The following is a 16,833-nucleotide window of genomic DNA, read 5'->3' on the forward strand; positions in this document are numbered from 1 at the left end:
ATAGCAAAATGTCCCCACAAGGTCAAAATTAATTTACTGGTATTGCTATACCTTTGGAAACATTTGATCCCAACAACATAAGTAACAAGTTACACACGCATACACACACACACACACACACACACACACACACACACACACACACACACACACACACACACACACACACACACACACACACACACACACACACACACACACACACACACACACAGACAGACAGACAGACAGACAGACAGACGGACGGTTTTCATGTTTTATGGGGTCCCATAGTTTTTTATACTGTACAAACTTTACATACTGTCCTCTTCCCCAATCCTACCCCTAAACTAACAAAATACTTCATTCTAGATGATTTACGAGCCATTTTCCTCATGGAGACCAACAACAACAACAATCGCTACAAGGTCAAACACTACTGGTATTACTCTACATTTGGTCCCCATAATGTGATGAATACCAGTCTCTCTGTCACTTCTTTCACAACCCTACCCTTAAAACCAACCCTCACAGGAAACAATATTAAAATACTTAATACTTATATAGAAAAATGTTCCCACAAAGTTAAACATTACTGGTATAGCTAATATGCTATACTTAGGGGTACCCATATTTGGTCCCCAAAATGTACGAAATTCAAGTTTCACACATGCACACACACACACACACACATACATACATATATACATGCATACAAATGAACAAAAGAATAAATGAAAACTCACACACACACTTAAAATTCTTAATACTTATATATAAAAATTGTCCCTGCAAGGTCAACATTTTCTGGTATTGCTATACTTGTGGGGACATTTGGTCCTCACAACATAAGGAATACAAATTACACATTTCATACATGCACACACACACGAAAACAAATGAACACACACACACACACAGTTGGTTTTCATGTTTTATGGGGTCTTTCCATGGATTTTTATACGCTACAAACTGTACATACTGTCCTCTTCCCCCAATCCTACCCCTAAACTAACCCTCACAGAAAACATTTATTTACATTTACAAAATACTTCATTCTGGATGATTTACAAGCCGTTTTTCTCATGGAGACCAACAACAACAACAACAACAACAACAACCCCTACAAGGTCAAACACTACTGGTATTACTCTACATTTGGTCCCTATAATGTGGTGGATACCAGTCACTCTGTCACTTCTTTCACAACCCTACTCTTAAACCCAACCCTCACAGGAAACAATATCAAAATACTTAATACTTATATAGAAAAATGTCCACACAAGCTCAAAAATTACTGGTATTGCTTCTATGCTATACTTAGGGGTCCCCAAAATGTAAGAAATACAAGTTTCACACTTACATTTGTGCACACACACACACACACATACACGCATACATACATACAAAAGAACAAAAGAATAACACACACACACACACACACACACACACACACACACACACACACACACACACACAGACACAGACACACAAGAATGAAAGAATGAAAGAAAACGCACACACACTTAAAATTCTTAATACTTATATTTAAAAATTGTCCCTGCAAGGTCAACTTTTCTGGTATTGCTATACTTGTAGGGACATTTGGTCCTCACAACATAAGGAATACAAATTACTCATTCACACATGCACACACACAAAACAAATTAACACAAGCACAAAGTTGGTTTTTATGTTTTATGGGGTCTTCCCATAGATTTTTATACTGTAAAAACTGTACATACTGTCCTCTTCCCCCAACCCTACCCCTAAACTAACCCTCAGAAAACATTCATTTACATACAAAATTCTTCATTCTGGATGTTTTATGAGCCATTTTCCTCATGAAGACCAACAGCAACAATCACTACATGGTCAAGAATTACTGGTATTACTCTACATTTGGTCCCCATAATGTGATAAATACCAGTCTCTTTGTCACAACCCTACCCTTAAACCCAACCCTCACAGGAAACAATCTCAAAATACTTAATACTTATATACAAAAATGTCCCCACAAGGTCAAAAATTACTGGTATTGCTACTATGCTATAATTAGGGATCCACATATTTTGTCCCCAAAATGTAAGGAATACAAGTTACACACTTAGATGCACATGCACGCACACACAAACACACAAAATACTTAATACTTATATATAACAATTGTCCCTGCAAGGGCAACATTTTCTGGTATTGCTATACTTCTGGGGACATTTGGTCCCCACAACATGAGGAATACAAGTTACACATTTACACGTCCACACCCACACACACACACAAAAGAACTAATCCTAACAGAAAACATTCATTTACATTTACAAAATACTTCAGTCTGGATTATTTATGAGCCGTTTTCCCCAAGGAGACCACCACCACCACCACCAACAACAATCTATAAATGGTCAAAAACTATTGTATACAATAGTAATACTATTGTATTGTATTACTCTATATTTGGTCCCCATAGTGTGATAAAAACATGTCTCTCTTCTTTCACAACCCTTAAACCCAACCCTCACAGGAAACAATATCAAAATACTTAATATATATATATATGTGTGTGTGTGTGTGTGTGTTATATAAATGTCCCCACAAGGTCAAAATTTACTGGTATTGCTATACTTACATGGTCCCCACATTTGGTCCCCAAAATGTAAGGAATACAAGTAATACACACTTTCATACGCGTGCACACACACACACACACACACACACACACTTCAAACCAAGAGCCAGCATATCACATTTCTCTCATACAGTACTCCGCTGGCCATATAGCGCTGTAAAAGCCTGCGGTGACCGGCACAGAAGGAGCGCTCATGTTTATTTAAATACACTTCCAGACGATCGATACCCAAACACAACTCCTGCCAGACTACGGCCAGATTCAGACCTCAGAGATGAGCTTACGCCGCTGACCCCGATTCCTGGTGTAACAGTAGATAATCCATAAACTTCTTCCTCCTCTTTCAATCTCTCGTGTTCAGGCCGTCCCACACTTTTATGTCGCTCAAGTGTTTAAATATAATGATGATTAGTTCAGCTTTAGTGTGAGAGCGTCACAGTTCAGCGAACCGTGCGCGATAAAAGTGAGTCTTCAGAGACGTCAGAGGTCAATAAACGCACGTATAGACGTCTAGAAGAAGAGCCAAAGAGCTTAAATCTGGCTGGTTAATAGCCTGAAGAAGAGTATGGTCAGCGGAGTATTGATCAAAGCTTTCTGATGGGCTTGTGGAGGGTCGCTCATGTCCAGACTATCTTTTAGTGTCAGGAAAACACTAAACTGAGCACTGACCGCTATATATTTGAGTGTTTGAAAGGCCTGCCTGCTCAAATCGATTTTATAGCAACCAAACCATACAATTTATAAATATCTACAGCTGAAAGCAGAAGTTTACATACACTGTATAAAAAGGCATATTACCATTTAAAGAAAAGTCAGATGTTAATGTGACTAAACCTCTTCTCTTTTAGGTAAGTTAGGATGATCACATTTGTTTCTGTTCTGCTTAATAGCAGAATAATGAGAGAGATGTTGTTTGAGAAATTGTTATAACTTTTCTTGAAAGTCTAGTTTACATACAATAAGATTATTCTGCCTCTGAAAAAGCTCAGATGATGCTGTCAAGGTTTTGGAAGTTTCTGATTGGCTAAATTTGAGTTAATTGGAGGCACAACTGTAGAATAGTATTTAAGGAAAAGCTCAAACACACCGTACGTTCACACCGAAAGCGGCGACAGCGTCAAAGTAGCCGGAAGTCATTCATTTTCAATGAGAGCCGGCGGCGATAGGCGGCGAGGAGCAGCGCGGCGCGTCTTTGCCGGCGTGAGCGTTGAGGAGAGTTGAAATGAAGTCAACTTTATGGTAATGAGCTATGACGCGGTTCGGCGGCAAGCAATCAGAATGAAGACGTCCATCGCTTGATAGCAGTTCAGAGAACACATACCTGTGAACTTTGGTTCCGACCACAGTTGTTCCCAAGGGTTTGATTATTGCGGTCGCCGGATCCAATTTCCAATTATTTACAATTTCCTACAGGAACATACATTAAATAAGTTACTGGCGAGTTACTGATGTTCATTAACGTTATATAAATTTATCTTAAAAAAGCGGGAATCTCACGCGATGTGACGGTACAAAACAGTATAGCTGCTTCAGGATATTTCAGACATATGGACACATATTGGATAAATAGAGCAAAGCCACAATGCACGCAACTTGATCTTCCATTGTTGTATGAATTTGATAAGAAGTGCGCAACATTTTCACGCTAGAAACATGTTTTATGCAGGAATGTAACTGATATGCTGCAACGGCTCCTTTAAATATGAGATTAATGTAGCGAGTTTTGACGCTCTCGCTGCCGGAGCTGAAGGCAGAGAGCGTTGTCGCCAGGGCGGCCAGAGCGACCTTGGACGCTCTCGCCGCTTTCGGTGTGAAGGTACAGACACTGCTTCCTTGTGTGACGACATGGAAAAATCAACAAGCCAGAATTAACAACAAAGTCAGATTACAATTTGCTAATTTACACTGGGAAAAAGAGTAATGTTTAGAGACATGTCCTGTGGTCTGATGGAGCTAAGATTGAACTGTTTGGCCATAATGACCAGTGTTACTTTTGGAGGACAAAAGGGAAAGCTTACAAGCCTAGGAACACCATCCCAACTGTGAAGTATGGGGGCGGCAGCATCATGTTGTGGGGCTGTTTTGCTGCAGGAGGGACTGGTCCACTTCACAGCATAGATGGCATCATGAAGAAAGAACATTATGTAGAAATACTGAAGCGACATCTCAAGACATCAGCCAGGAAATTAAAACTTGGCCAGAAATGGGTCTTCCAAACAGACCATGAGCCTAAGCATCCTGCCAAATTAGTTAAAATGTGCTTTAAGGACAACAGAGTGAATGTTTTGGAGTGGCCATCGCAAAGCCCTGATCTCAATCCTGTAGAAAATTTGTGGCAAGAGTTGAAAAAGCTTGTGTGAGCAAGACAGCCTACAAATCTGACTCAATTACACCAATTCTGTCAGGAGGAATGGGCCAAAATTCCTTCAAACTATTGTGAGAAGGTTGTGGAAGGAGACCCAAAACATTTGACCAAAGTTATACAGCTTAAAAACAAAGTTTAAAAAATACCAAGGAAATGAAAGTAAACTTTTGACTGTCTAGAAATTAATAAAATAATTCTCCAAAAAGAATTCTCTCATTATTCTGGCATTTAGCAAATGTAAATCATTTAGGTAATCCAAACGAATCTAAAATAGTAAACGTTTACATTTACATTTACATTTAGTCATTTAGCAGACGCTTTTATCCAAAGCGACTTACAAATGAGGACAAGGAAGCAATTTACACAACTAAGAGCAACAATGAATAAGTGCTATAGGCAAGTTTCAGGTCTGTAAATTCTAAGAAGGGAATAATTAGTAGTATTAGTTTTTTTTTTTTTTTGGTACAGTTAGTGTGATATTCAGAGAGGCAATTACAGATTAGGAAGTGTAGTGGAGACTAAATAGTTGAGTTTTTAGTCGTTTCTTGAAGACAGCGAGTGACTCTGCTGTTCTGATGCAGTTAGGGAGTTCATTCCACTAACTGGGCAGATTGAGCGTGAGCGTTCGCGAAAGTGATTTCTTCCCTCTTTGGGATGGAACCACGAGGCGACGTTCATTCACAGAACGCAAGTTTCTGGAGGGCACATACATCTGCAGAAGTGAGAGCAGATAAGAAGGAGCAAGGCCAGAAGTCGCTTTGTAGGCAAACATCAGAGCTTTGAATTTGATGCGAGCAGCAACTGGCAGCCAGTGCAAACGGACTAGCAGTGGAGTGACATGTGCTCGTTTAGGTTCATTGAAGACCACTCGTGCTGCTGCGTTCTGGAGCAGTTGAAGAGGCTTGATAGAGTTAGCTGGAAGCCCAGCTAGTAGAGAGTTGCAGTAATCCAGTTTGGAGAGAACAAGAGCTTGAACAAGGAGTTGAGCTGCATGTTCAGATAAGAAGGGTCGGATCTTTCTGATGTTATAGAGTGCGAATCTGCACGATCGAGCAGATTCGCTCGTTTAGTATTATTTACCATCAGACATTTTTTTTTTAATGGTTGTTTCTTTTTTTAGAGGGTATGTAAACTTCTGGTTTCAACTGTATGTTCTGCAGTCACAATTATTAGCCTTCCTTTTGTTTATTTTTAAATATTTGCCCAATGATGTTTAACTGAGCAAGGAATTTTTCACAGTGTTTCCTATAATATTTCTATGTCTTATTTGTGTTATTTCGCTACAATAAAGGGCATCTATTTTACCCCCTTTTCAAGATTTAAGATAAGTATTTTGTATCTCCAGAACGTGTCTAATGTTTCAGTTCAAAACACCCATCAGATAAGAATTTTGAGGTTTTCTGCTCTGAACACACTGCAGCTGTTTTTGTGGCTTGTGCCTGTAATGCTGTGCCTTTAATGCTGTGCCTTTAATGCTAGTTCTCCCCGCCCACCGTTCCCACGTGCTTGCCAGAGTGTGCCTCAATCTCCGCCTCGGCTGTGTCAGATAAACAGCACAGTGACAGACATGAAGGAGGCAGATCTGAGAAATACTACAGTAAGAACTTTCCCAATGATTATTTGATGTATTCGTTGTGGAGTTAATAAGTCGATGAGTCACACACAATGGTGTTACAAAGTTCACACAAACACAGTGACACACACAACTTTGCACTGCAAATGTGACAGGGCACAGGTTAATATGCACTGCTGTATGCACATCCATTATGTTAATAAAGAAATCAAAATGAACCAGGCTATATCACAGTGTATTATGGTTATGTAATAGCCATATATATGACTATATAAAGAGAGAATTATGAGTGGGACAGCTGTCTTTCCTACTGCTAAATATGCGTTTCATGATGAATATGAAAGTGAAAGCATGCTGAACTATTAACGGTTCATCCGTTAGGAAAATTGACCCATCTGATATAAAATACCATCTGATAAATTGCTATATTTTAATCTTATAATATTTTGTATTAGGCCTGTTGTTCTGTTCAGTTCTGCACTGACACCTCGACAACAAGATCAACCATAATCTGCTTGATGATCTGACTACAGTTTTGTATGTTATTTCTCTCTATAATTTAAGTCTATAATGTAGAGATGGCCAAAGTAGGGCCTGCGGACCAAAGTTTGCCCTGGGTAACCTTTGATATGGCCTGGCATCCAATCTGAGAAGACATTTAGAATGATGGAAAGGTTGGAGGGAATGCCTTTATCTGAGATTGTCATTTATAATTTAATGTAAACTTTTGTTTGTTTGTGTGTTTGTTTGTTTGTGTGTTTGTTTGTGTGTTTGTGTGTTTGTGTTTGTGTGTGTGTGTGTGTGTGTGTGTTTGTGTGTTAATGTGTTTGTGTTTGTTTGTGTTTGTTTGTGTGTTTGTTTGTTTGTTTGTTTGTTTGTTTGTTTGTTTGTTTGTTTGTTTGTTTGTTGAGCCACAAAAAAGCCAACTGAAATGAAATGTTTCAATTAAATGTTGTGCATGAATCAGATGTTAAAAAATGTAAATATGGTCACATGATAGAGGACAATGCACAAGGTGGTTGACTCGTGTATTCAGCATTGAACAACATTGTGCTATAAATGTGTTTGTTTATTGTTTTTGTTTGATTTATTGTAAAATGTCCATCATAAAAAAGTATAATTATTAATATGATTAAAGTAATTTTCTAATTAATTTTAAATATTAATACATAAGGAAGTTACCATTGCAGCTTTAAATGGTACCTCCGGCCGACTCCCCTCAATCAAGTTTGGTTTTTGGTCCTTCATAAGCAAAAGTTTGGTCACCCCTTCTATAATGCTGAGTTCTGAACTTTTTTAATAGATTGATTGACTCAATAGACCGATTTTTACAAAACTGTAATGTATGAGAAAGTCTTACCTGTCTGATTTATATTTGGTGACGATGTCTGTGAGTGTCAGAATTAAAAAGTACCTTGTCACGCTTGGTCTAGTTATAACTATTGTGGTGCATTTAGAAACTTTGCCATGTGAAAGTGATCCACACCAACAACAAAAATAAACATTCTAACAATTTTAAACCCTGTTTCAGAACAAAATAATCGATCTACAGGTGCGAAAGCACCCTTACTAGACATAGATCAGGAGGTCAAGGGACCGCAAGGGAAGATCACAAGGTACTGTCAAAAAACAGAGTGAGGAAAAAGTGACAACTTAAATAACCTGGCTGGAACGAGTCACAGGTGACTGAAGTTAAATAAACAAGGACACACGAGGAAGAACTAAGGCAGAGGAGGGAAATTGGGAACCTCTAGGGGAATGGAGACAAAGTGCAGGATTGTGACACCCTAACTTTAACCTAATTAACCAAGTTAAGCCTTTAAATGTTATTTTCAGCTGAATACTAGTGTCTTGAAAAGTATCAAGTCAAATATACAAAACAAAAAAATTACTGTCATCATGGCAAAGAAAATAAAATTATTTATTATAAATGAGTGTTTAGAAATGTGTTGAAAATTTTCTTTCTATTAAACAAAAATTGGGAAAAATATACAAGGGAGCTATATATATATATATATATATATATATATATATATATATAAATTAATAAATATATATACACTACCGGTCAAAAGTTTGGAGTCAGTTTTTTTCACTTTTTGTGAATTTAATATATGTAAAAAATTTAATATATGTAAAAAAGTTACATTGATAAATATTTAATAAAATTGTAAATAACTGCTTTCTTATAGTATTGTTTCTATATGAAATTATTACACCAGCCAATATTGCTTTTATTACTATTACCATTAATACTATTAAAATTATTTTTATTAATATTATTATTATTATTATTATTATTATTATTATTATTATTATTATTATTATTATTATTATTATTATAATTATTATAATAATTATTATTATTATTATTATTATTATTATTATTATTAACTATTATTATAATAATATTAATAATAATCATAATCATACAAAAAATAATAATAATTAATTGTAGTTTAACAGTGATTTATGAAGGATCGTGTGACTATTATAAAGCTGAAAAATCATCTTTAAAATCACTAGAATAAATAATTAAATTAAATGATAATGTTATTTTATAGTGCAATAACATTTTAGAGTTTTACAATGTGTACTGTGTTTTTGATTAAATAAATGCAGCCTTGGTGAGCAGGAGAAGCTTATTTTAAAATATTAAAAATAAATAAATAATTAAATAAATAAATAAAATTGCACTGACCCCTTTTGACCGGTAGTATGTATATATATATATATATATATATATATATATATATATATATATATATATATATATATATATATATATATATATATATACTAATATTATAAATTAAGGTATATTTATCAAAGAATCCTAAAAATACACCACATACACAAATGATTTCTGAAGACTATATCATGATGCTGAAAATTCAGATCATTTTCACTGGAATTACATTTTAAAAAGTGTTCGAATAATACATTCATTTATTTATTTCCCCTTCGGCTTAGTCACTTACTTATCAAAGGTTGCCATAACCCTGTACACACCCACATACATTATTTTGAACACACACTAATACACTACGGACAATTTACTTTACCCAATTCCCCTATAGTGCATGTGTTTGGACTGTGGGGGAAACCGGAGCACCCGGAGGAAACCCACGCCAACACAGGAAGAACATGCAAAGTACACACAGAAATGCCAACTGACCTACCCGGGACTTGAACCAGCGACCTTCTTGCTGCATGGCCACAGTGCTAACCACTAAGCTACCCCAAACAATATATTTAATTTGTAAAATATTGAACAATATTAAATTGGTAGTTCATTTCACTGTGGTGACCCCTGATAAATAAAGGGACTAAGCTGAAGAAAAATGAATGAATGAATGAATGAATGTATGAATGAATGAATGAATGAATGATATTATTGCATTGTTGGATTTTCTGTCCAATCAGAAACAGTGAAACTCACAGCGAGATCTAAAACAAATGCTTTCCCTCTGACAGATACAACAAGTAATGTCCTACATTTTATCTCGGAGTATATCCCGTGCAAAAGTAAAATGGGTTATAATAAATGAGAATTCGCATGCTGACATTGAGGGAATAATGTGTTCTTCATTTGATTGATTTTTAAATGTGAAATATCCGAGACAGATCACAAAAGACTGACCCTTTAAAAGATCATATATGCTGGGCGTCCACTTTCTGAGGAATATATATGCACCGAGGGATTTCTCAGACGAATTAGATTTCGTGGTCAGTGGCAGAGATGAAATGAGATGAATATTTTGGCTGCGTCTCTCGAAAGGCTAAAACACATCGCTCTGTGAGAGATGACTGAAAACTTGTTCGCTCATTTGGATCAATGGTGTGTTCCACTGAGCTCTGACTAAATGAAACACGTTTTTCTTCTAAAATAAAACTGAGGCAGATGCACTATTAATAATGCCACAAAATTCCATCATATTGTCCCAATACAGATAGATTAAGCTAAAATAGAATTGCTTTTATAAATGTAAGTGGATTAAACATAAAACAAATAAGTTGTCCTTAACAAAATGACAAGAATTGTGCTCTTTCAGCTCATTTTAGCTAAAAAGTTTGAGCAAGCAGCAGAAATATTGTTAAAGCCAATTAAATGAGACAATTTGAGTCAGGGGCGAGGCAGTGGCGCAGTAGGTAGTGCTGTCACCTCACAGTAAGAAGGTCGCTGGGTCGCTGGTTCAAACCTTGGCTCAGTTGGCGTTTCTGTGTGGAGTTGGAATGTTCTCCATGCCTTCACGTGGGTTTTCTCCACAGTACAAAGACATGTGGTACAGCTGAATTGGGTAGGCTAAATTGTCCGTAGTGTGTGTGTGTGTGTGAATGTTTGTGTGGATGTTTCCCAGAGATGGGTTGCGGCTGGAAGGGCATCCGCTGCGTAAAAACTTGCTGGATAAGTTGGCGGTTCATTCCGCTGTGGCGACCCCGGATTAATAAAGGGACTAAGCCGACAAGAAAATGAATGAATGAATGAATGAATTTGAGTCAGATATTAGCAGAATAATCATATTTGTTACACCACCAGCATAGTGTGCAAGCCGTGAAGAAGTGTCTGTACAACAAAATACAGGTGATATAAAACTGATAATAGTCAAATGACCATTGATTATTTATTGGAGATGTATTATAATGTTTAAATCAGCCACAGGAATAATATGGATGTGCATTACTCTTAAATACACAAAAAAAACTAAATTAATGCTAAACTGAATGCAGTACTTTAAATGTCCAGTAGGCTGGTCAAAACCACAAGTGGCTTTGTGACCGTACAACAATGATAGTGGTTTAAAAACATATGTTTTTTTTTTAAAAACATATGTTTTGGCCAGCTAAATCTCGTTATATTTTTGGACGTCAGTTGCGGGCTGAAGGGAAGAAGAGGGGGGCCGTAAATAACACACAGGCCGGCAGTTTGAGACTCCTGGCCCTAAACCAACTCTTACAGAAAACATTCTGCATATTTACATTTACAACATACTTCATTCGTGATGATTTATGAGCCATTTTCCTCAAGGGGACCAACAACAACAAAATAAATAAGTTGTCCTAAAAAAATGACAAGAATTGTGTTCTTTCAGCAAATTTTAACTAAGTAGTCCTCAAAATGATTATAGGAATTGTATGGTTTCAGCTCATTTTAGCTAAATAGTTTGGGCAAGCAGCAGAAATACTGTTACAGCCAATTAAATGAGACAATTTGAGTCAGATATTAGCAGAATTATCATATTTGTTACACCACCAGCATAGTGTGTAAGCCATGAAGAAATGTCTGTACAACAAAATACAGGTGATATAAAACCAACACAATCTCACGGCAATTCGTAACTTTTTCATTTAGTGGCTAATTCGTATGAATTCGTACGATCTAATTCGTACAATTTAGTACGATTTGCTCATCCCCCAATGACGGTTGGGGTTAGGGGTGGGGTTAGGTGCCACGCCTCCTTTTTAAAATCGTATAATTTCGTACAACTGAAATCGTACGAATTTGTACGAATTAGCCACTAAACTGGCAAGACGTAAAATACTTACGTTTTCTCGTGAGATCAGGCTGTATAAAACTGATAATAATCAAATGACCCTTGACTATTTATGAGACATATAGTTTAATGTTTAAATTCTCCACAGAAATAATATGGATGTTTGTTACTCTTTACACAGAAAAACTGAAAGTAATGCTAAACCAATGCAGTACTTTAAATGTCCAGTAGGCTGGTCAAAACCACAAGTGATTATGTGACCGCACAACAATGATAGTGGTTTAAAAACATGTGTTTTGGTTTCAGCTCATTTTAGCTAAATATTTTATGAGCCATGGCACTGATGAATCATCAGACAGTCAAAATACAAATATTCAGTTTTAATGCCATAATGTCATGTTGTTTTCAGATTTGATATGTAGGCATTTGTGATGCATTTTGATAATGCATTCTAAAATATGATGCATTTCTCAGTAAAAACAGATCATGCTATTATAGTATGATAAAATACTAAAACATTTAAAAATCAACCTTTTTTACAGTAGCATAACATGCACTGATGAATCATGCACAACAAGCCCAAGACAGTTATTAAAATATATGGTCGATTCTGATGCCATGCTGTCTTAGAAATCAATATGGAATGCCATATTGGGATGCACTTTATTTATGCGTGCTAAAATATGATGCATCTCTTAGCTAAACTGGTCAAGTTATTATCAAGTTATTATAGAATGAAGAAATACTATAATGTTTACATTAGAATAATATGCACTGATTAATCATTCACAATAAGAGCAGGTGCATGTATAAATGAAGTAAATAAGATTAAATTAGATCTTCTTTAGGTCACACTCTATTTTGATGGTCGGTTTGTTGAATTAAAGTTTGCATGCATCTACAAGCCAACTAATTTGTATTAGATTAGAAGTAGACTGTTAGTACAGGATGTATGTGAATGCACGGGTGTATGGGTGTTTCCCAGTGTTGGGTTGCGGCTGGAAGGGTTAATAAAGGAACTAAGCCGAAAAAAATGAATGAATGGATGAATGCATGAATGAAATCAAAATGAATATGTAGCTGATTTCATTCTGAACAATTAGCCTGACACATTATACCTTTGATCAGTTTAGTTTGGAGGATATTTTGCTTTTCATTTATTTATTTTAATTTATTTATGTAACATAGTGTTGTATAAGAATCTAAAATATATTGTGATGTGATTTTTTTTCCACAGTTATGCAGCATTGTTTTTATTTTTGAATGAACCCTAATAATAAAAATAACAATAATAAAAAATAAATAATAAATATAATAATAATAATAATATTAATAATAATAATAATAAAACAATAAATAATAATAAAAATTTATAATAATAATATAATAAAATAAATAAAATAAAATAATAAAATAAAATAATTAATAATTATTAATATTATTATTATTATTAATTATTATTATTAATTAATAATAATTAATAAATAATAAAATAAAAATAATAGTAATAATAATGATAAATAATAATAATCATCATCATAAATAATCAAAAATAATTAATAATAATAGGAAGAACAAGAAGAATAATAATAACTTTAATAATTAATTGTTTTATTAGACATTGTCTTGTTTGCTATTGATATTTGTATTAATATAATCAATTATCTTCTATTTATTGTTTTTATTTACTTATTGCAGTCATTTAGTAACATTAATTTTCTTGTCGGCTTAGTCCCTTTATATGGGAGTATAGTCCCTGGGTCGCCATAACAGAATGAACCGCCAACTTATCCAGCAAGTTTTTACGCAGCGGATGCCCTTCCAGCTGCAACCCATCTCAGGGAAACATCCACACACACATTCACACACAGACACACTACGGACAATTTAGCCTACCCAATTCACCTGTACCGCATGTCTTTGGACTGTGGAAACCGGAGCACCCGGAGCAAACCCACGCAAAGGCAGGGAGAACATGCAAACTCCACACAGAAACGCCAACTGAGCCGAAGTTCGAACCACCGACCCAGCGACTTTCTTGCTGTGAGGCGACAGCACTACCTACTGCGCCACTGCCTCGCCCCTCATTTAGTAACATTTCCAGGCAATTCGAATGTTACCACTCGATTGAATGGGCATTATCAGTGGTTATCAGCTGATAGATATGGGCCAGTAGAGGCCTTCAGTGCCTTTTGGTCGGCTTATAGTCAGTTAAATGTCTGTTGAAGGAGCAGTATCAACAGATATTAAGCAGACAGTCTACTAATATTTAAATAGACCATCAAAATAATTTGGTTATTTCCCTTCTTTACACTGTAAAAATTATCAATAAATTAGCATTTTTGCTTACTTTGTGATTCATGATTTTATTTTTCCCAGTTTATTTCTGCTTTTGAACTGCATTATGGGACATAGATCTTTCTTACAACAACTTTTAATTGCCTTATTTCTCTATATATTATTACATTTTATACATTTATTATTTCAAACGACTAAAATATCAGTAAAAATTACTTTGTTAAACTGTACAGTTAAATTTCCAACATCAAAACTCGACAGAGCAAAGATCAGCATCCCATAATGCAATTCACAACTGTAAACAAACCAAAAACATCACAAAATACAGAAACTGTTAACTAACTGATACTTTTACCATGTGTATGTAGAATATTACTAATACAGTCCTAATCCTACACTGAAATGCACCGCAAATGTAGAGCAATGAAAATCTGGAGCAGGGCTAATGCATTTTCACGGGCTTGAACAGCCAATAAAGAAATACAGTCTTAAAATATTAATACCAAAACACAGTCGCTGATTGATTAAACGCTCACATATTTTTACATCTGTCCTCAATGAATGCCATGATCTAAATAAAACATTGAGAGTATGGATAGGCTATACATCCATTCAGCCAAAGTCAGAATTATTAGCTCTCCTGTGAATTTCTTTTTGAGCTATTTGCCAAATGATGTTTACCAGAGCAAAGAATTTTTCACAGTATTTCCTATAATATTTTTTTCTTCCGGAGAAAGTCTTAGTTGTTTTATTTCGGCTAGAATAAAAGCACTTTCTAATTTTCTAAAAACCATTTTAAGGTCAATATTATTAGCCCCTTTAAGCAATATTTGTTTTCGATAGTCTACAGCAGTGGTTCTCAAAGTGGGGGTCGGGACCCCCCAAGGGGTCGCGGGACAATGAACGGGGGTCGTCTGGTGATTTCCAATAATTTATTTATTTTTATTAAACAATAAGAATTACCATATTTCATCTAAAACGTTGTTCATGGTTACTATATAGTCACTATAGTAGCCTATAGTTACTAGTTCTGTTGGATTGCGACCCCTGGGGTAATTACATTATATTAAAGGGCACCTAGGTTACCCCTTTTTTCATATTTTATATAAGTCTTTTGCGTCTCTAGAATGTGTATATAAAGTTTCAGATCAAAATACCCATCAGATATTTCATTATACCTTTTACAAGATGCTGTTTTATACTGATTTCCAGCAGGGGGTGGTTTTGTCGTACTGCGCATTTAAGACGAGTCTTTCCCGCCTACTATTTCTACATGCCTCCTCCCTCAGCTGCGTCAGACAACAGACAGACTTAAAGGAAGAAGGTCTCACGTAGCGTTTGTGAGATCCTACAGTAAGAACTAACCTTTACTAATCAGTATTGTGAAGTTGCATTGATGAGTCACACACAATATCGTTACAAAGTTAACGCGCGCACACACACACACGCACACCGCAGATGACACACACACACAGGCAGGCAGGCAGGCAGACAGACAGAGAGCGCTTAGCTTAGTTAAGGCTAACCTCAAGTACTGTGTGGATATCTGTTATGCTAATGTACAAAATAAACCTGATTTAACTTCCACAAACCGGGATTGAAGCGTCTTCTTTTATAATTGTTCTGACACGCGGCTGTGCTGATGAAGTAAAGCTGAAGTAAAACGCTGTAATTAATTACACACATACTCTGTTTTAAAACACTTTAAACATGTGAAACTTACTCTTAATCACATTTGATGATGATTGCTGATCCTAGCGAACAGAACAGACCTTTTATTCCCGGTTGCTTTGCGTATGTCTGTCTGGTCTTGTTGACATATACACGCGACTACCGGAACATGTTAATGCGCGCAGCTGTCAATCAATTCGGTGGGCGGGGGGATCGCACACCTACGTAATGGTGCGATCGATTTGAAAACAGCTCCAATTGGCCGACCCTTTTTTTTGTAGTTAAATTGAAAAAAAAGGACTGGGTGTGTTCACATCACCCCAGTATGACGGTCTATACACTATACCAACACACAGATCTGTCCAAACAGCTTGAAAAGTAGATTTTTTACCATAGGTGCCCTTTAAAGACGCAATAGCGTCAGATACAGCAGATTAATTTTAGAACACCAGATTAAACTTTCTGGCAGATTTTACAGCAGTGACATACATAAAAAAAATTAAATGAAGTATAGACTTGGGGTCTATTGGTGTGTGTGTGCGCGCCATTGCATGCAAGGTTTCTGTATTTATAGCCACCTTAGAGGATATTGAGGGTCGCGAGTCACTAACATTGTCATTTTGGGGGTCTCGGGCTGAAAAGTTTGGGAAGCCCTGGTCTACAGAACAAACAACTGTTATACAATGACTTGCCTAATTACCCTAACTTTACCCTGATAACCCTAGTTAAGCCTTTAAATGTCACTTTAGGCTGAATACTAGTGTCTTGAAAAATATCTAGTTAAATATGATGTGCTATCATCATGGCAAAGATAAAATAAATC

At 35.9% G+C, this 16,833-nt stretch overlaps 1 protein-coding gene across 5 annotated transcripts in view; it reads right to left on the reverse strand.

Annotated features, from left to right (window-relative positions):
* unc13c (unc-13 homolog C (C. elegans)) overlaps positions 1 to 16,833 on the reverse strand; it is a 321,746-nt gene that overhangs the window by 276,376 nt on the left and 28,537 nt on the right. The window contains exon 1 of one of the 5 annotated variants that reach the window (XM_073930155.1): positions 7,907 to 8,235. The exons of the other annotated variants lie outside the window; for them this stretch is intronic. The gene's annotated coding sequence lies outside the window, so the exon portion shown is untranslated. Of the gene's footprint in view, positions 1 to 7,906; positions 8,236 to 16,833 lie in introns of those variants that run through there. 5 annotated transcript variants of the gene reach the window in all.

The sequence above is a fragment of the Danio rerio genome, chromosome 18 (genome assembly GCF_049306965.1).
Source record: "Danio rerio strain Tuebingen ecotype United States chromosome 18, GRCz12tu, whole genome shotgun sequence".
Lineage (NCBI taxonomy): Eukaryota > Metazoa > Chordata > Actinopteri > Cypriniformes > Danionidae > Danio > Danio rerio.